Source organism: Henckelia pumila, chromosome 2 (genome assembly GCF_033568475.1).
Source record: "Henckelia pumila isolate YLH828 chromosome 2, ASM3356847v2, whole genome shotgun sequence".
NCBI lineage: Eukaryota > Viridiplantae > Streptophyta > Magnoliopsida > Lamiales > Gesneriaceae > Henckelia > Henckelia pumila.
The window spans coordinates 185,216,442-185,221,491 of record NC_133121.1 but is presented as its reverse complement, the minus strand read 5'-3'; the positions used below and the strand labels follow the sequence as shown (position 1 = coordinate 185,221,491).

General features: G+C 31.4%; 1 long non-coding RNA gene across 1 annotated transcript; it reads right to left on the bottom strand.

Moving 5' to 3' along the window:
- Positions 1–757: 757 nt before the first annotated feature.
- On the bottom strand, positions 758–3,939 carry LOC140885514 (uncharacterized). Its single transcript, XR_012150976.1, has 2 exons — positions 3,813–3,939; positions 758–1,059 (listed from the first exon to the last, which is right to left on the bottom strand). It is a non-coding gene; the product is annotated as an uncharacterized lncRNA (long non-coding RNA).
- Positions 3,940–5,050: the final 1,111 nt, after the last annotated feature.

Below are 5,050 nucleotides of genomic sequence, written 5' to 3'. Positions count from 1 at the left end.
CTAGAGTGGGACTGCTAGGAACTGCCTATAGCAAGGTACGTAAGTACAGACTGAGATAGTCAGCGGGTTTGCATGCTTATATGTTGCATTTATGTGTCATATTATTATGCAGCATGTGCATATCATATTGTGTCTGTCCATCTTGTGAGATGAGCCATATAGGGCCGCTCAGCCCTGTTTGGATGGTTGATGTCTAGGGCCTATTGACTGACGGGTCATGGGTGGCTAGCATCGGGGGACACGGTCCACGTCCTGTAGGAATGAGCAGTGTACGCAGGGTTTGCTCCCCGGGTTGTACCACTCATGTCCTAGGCGCCATTACTGAGCAGTTATATATAGTTATCCCAGATATGGATACCCTATCATTTGCATGCATCATATTAGTATGTTTTACCCAGTGCTTTCGTATTGAGCTTAGAGCTCACGTCAAGTCTTTTTGTGTATCTGGACACCCCATTCGATGGGGCAGATGTAGGTGCAGGGTAGAGCACCAGGAGCTTGGAGTAGCCAGTGATCAGTGAAGACAGCAGGATTAGCTGTAGGTTTTTCCTTTAGGCTATTTATTCGATTTGGTTGTATAAATCGAATTTATTTAACCGGTTGTATTCTGCCGGTCTGTTTTTATTTAAGTCTTCCGCAGCGATTTATTTAATGCATGTTTAATTATGCTCTTAACTCTAATTAGGTAGCGGATCCGGGTAGGGTCGCTACAGGGGGTGAGTGTTTTGAGACACACTCAGCTTGTGAGGGCCAATCGTACACCATAATATCGAAATAAATATATAACAAGAGTTCAAAGGTGACATGTCTCAAAGAATGTCGCAACATGGGTCACGACAATGAACAAACAGAATCCGAAACAAGGCATAAAAACATATCATAAACTGAGCATAAACGTATACAAAGTACTGTTATTCATATATTATCATAATGACCATGGGCTTTTACTGGTTTTGGGCTCCCTCTGGGGCCTTTTCCCACGCATGGGCTCCCTCTGGGCTTTTTCCCGTAGACAGGCTCCCTCTGGGGCCTTTTCCCTCACAGAATTTTTCCAATGCGCTGTTATTCAAATCAGAATCATCACAAACGAACATATCACATGGGTATCAATTGGAACGAAAAGGACAGAATGAATCTGAACAAAGGCTTAGCAAAGGAATGCATAACGAATCATAAGGTACTTCAAAAATGAAGCATAACAAGGGATTCATGTGGAACGAAACATATACGGAATCAAATGACATGAAACAAACCGTGTACGATCAAAACTTGAAACGGATACTTGGTGATTTCAAACAAGAATAAGCCCAAACAAAGATTTCGATAGTTTCTTAGAATAATGCTTATAGAATCAAAATAAACAAAAAGAGTCCAATAGAAACAAGACTCAATGATTTCCATCGAATTGAAACAAAGATGGCTTAAAAAAACAAAAAACCACTTACCGATTTGTTGCATGCGAAAATCAATATCACAAATAATCGAAGCTTGGAGCAAAAATGTTAGAAGTAAATCTCGAAAATTCACCCTCTTGTTTTCCCAAAATTGGCAGATCAATGGATTTTTCTTTAACCACCTTTCTTTCCAAATTCCTAGGCTTGATTCTCGAGCCAATTCCTTAGCCAATTATCTTCCCTAACTGCAACCTTAATTTCGAAAATATATGTAGAAAAATGAACGAAAGTTTTGGTGATTTTATAGGGCAAACAATATTAAATAATATTAAAAACGTAAATTAGTGGGTAGAGGAAAAGTTAGGAAAATTTAATGACTATTTAGGATATAATTAAATTATGACTTGAAGACTAACTAATAATTCTAATAAATGTGAATTTAACTATATATACAAATAGGCTAATAATATATATATATATATATATATATGTATGTATATATTCCCACAAGTTAATGTATTTTCTTGTAAATAAAAATAAATAAATCTATAGAATAGAAGCATGAGGTTTCTACTTTATTTTGTGCAAGAATTTATACCCAAGACAAACATAAAAGCTTTCAATTAAAAATAAGAAATTAATATCATAATGAACATGAATTTACAGAACCGGTTACAAATTTTAAACACTAATAACTCCACATTAATATGACGATTAAGATGAATCATTATTTTTAAAATAATACTACTTAAAAAAATAATAAGTTTCTTTAAATGCAAAATTTATTTGAAAAGCCTTAATATAAGTATAATATGAGAACCGAGATTTAGCAAAACATTGGAATTAAAAATATTTATTTTTTTATTTTTTTAGTAGGTACAAGAAATTTATAAGTATATTTTTCTTATTATATCGTGAATTTGGTCACGAGTATCACATCGGAAAGAACGAACAGATTTCGGAAGGCCCCAAGAGTTTCGTAAATATCCGCTGCTCATGAGTTCGGGTTATTTCCGTTATGTATCATAAAGTTTACTCGACTGAACATGTTAAATTAAAAATAGTTACATCGTTTGCTAACCCACCCACGAAATATCATTGAGGGAATTAAAAATCGATCCTAACAGTCATCAACAAGAACACATAAAAAAAACATGAGATATGTTTAATCGATATTTTAAATTTTTATAGTTAACAATCACCACTCATCATATATGATCTATTTCATTCATAAAGATCACAATTTTGGGATTTAATTCAGGAACCATGGAAGTTATGAATTAAAGCTTCATCCCTTCCCTTTTACTCACGCCCCCAAATAATGACAAATTACCAACAAAAAAACACCTTCAATCTCAACAACCAAAAGTGCATGCATGAACTAGTGATAGTCTGATAGAGGTGTGTTTAATTTATACCATTAACTTTGCGATACAATAGCCATCATATATATTGTCTAAAAAAACCTCAAAATTCACATTTAAGAAACACCCAATATTTGAGCTCGTTTTAATTAAATATATATATTTAAGCAAACGAGAAGGAAAAAAGAAATTGCGTATGAAAAAACATGAGAATAATGGGTTGGGTTTTCGGTATACCATATCAAAAATATTGATATGAAAAAAATTCATACCGTTAATGATATCGAAATTCTGAAATTTTGATATGGAAAAAATTCATACTGATACCATATAGATACCAAAAAAATGTCTATATATCAAAAAAATTTCGTTACCGTATCCCAAAAAATCGGTATTTTGGTTCGATATCTCAGCCACAGAATTGAGATAGAAATAATGTGCTTGTAGGCAGGGGCGTAGCTAGGAATTTGAAACAAGGGGGCTCGAAAATTAAAATTTTAAGCTATAAATCACTACAATATTTTCAACATAACATAAAATCGAAGTGCAAACAACAAGTTTCTCTTCATAAAATCATCAAAATCTGGATAAATATTAGCCAAAAGTTCAAACGTTAATAATGATAGTGTATGCATAAACGAAAAAAATACAATTTATGCCAAAAGAGATGTAACTTAAATAAAATATTACTTTAGTTGCAACCTTCGATTTTTCAAGAGATCAAAAAAATTAAGCTAGGGATCTATTTATTTCCCAGCTCATCAATTTATTTCACCTATAAACATACTATTAATGGAACAAAAAAATTCACAAGGATTTAATAAAAGATGCATTTATAAATTCTAAATTATGAAGCAATGTCTACTGCTATAAAAAAATTAAAATTTCAAATCTTACATATGAAAATTATAAAAAAAAAAGCTATGTAAATTTTAATCACAACCAAAATATGCAATATCAACGATCAAATAACTACAATTAACAATAAAAACAAATAAACTAGTGCATTCAACTATATATCTATTGTCAATTTTTTTCAAAAAAATAAAAATACCTTTTGTGATTTGTCACTTGATTTAATATGAAAGAGGAAGGACTTAATGCAGACTGCAAAGATGAGTGGAGATGAATCAACTCATGAGTCACAAAGTGGGCGATGAATTGTTTTTACCGAGATAAACTTGAAGAGAAGGGAATCTGATTAATTTTTTTAACGCAGAAAATTAAAGTGTTAAAATAGGGTTAGGTAGGATAAAATAATTGGGTGGGCTTTGGTAAAATTGTGGACTATACACCTATATATATATAAAAATTTGTGGGTCAAGCCCAGCCAAGCCCATACATACCATACGCCACTGCTTGTAGGGGCTGTTGGTTTATCAAATATATTTCAACTCCTAATCATTTTAGAAACTTTAATGTTCCCCTTTTTTTTCCAGCAGCCCAACATAAACACAATCACTCTTTTGGAAGAGAAGAAGTGCAGTTGCCCGATAGAATGAAAGAAACATTAACTACCATAATAAAATTCATATAAAACATAATAATGCCAATAGGAGAAAATAAATTAAAAAAACCAACGACTGTATTGTACAGAAGTCTCTATAATAATAAATTTTAAAATGTGCATATATAGATTTATTGGGCTTGAGAAAATAAGTGGGGGATGGATTGGGCTTCATCACCCACCCCTGATACGAATATTTTACTATTCTAGAATCAGTTTGATATATTGGTTTTAGATGGTATTCAGCTAAAATTATTAAAAGTGGATTATATAAAATCCTAGAACTTATAAACATGACTAATTTTAATAATAAGTTGGTAAAGTATTTGAATAAATTTATTTTAAATAATTTAAAATATTGATGTATTTTGTATTATAAGATATTTTTATTGTTAAATTTATAAAAATACATATATAATACTTTGAATGTAAGGTAAATAATTATATATTTGTGAAAATAATTTTAGAATTTTATAATAAAATTTAAAAAAAATGTATATTTGGTCCATTGATTTGCAGGTGTTTTATATTTTTTCTATCATCGGTTAGTTCGCAGTTCTAACGATACATTATCATTTTCAGGTATCACGTCAGCACTTTCATGAAATAGACTAAAGTAGAGAATTAGATACAAATTACTGGACTTATAAGATCATAAATTGACCAATAAAATGAACAATATCTAACATACATATAAATGGAGAGTGTTATTCTCACTCTTCTCCCATTCCATTACTAATATTTTCTCTTCTTTACTTACAAATTTACCCTCACTTAATTACTCA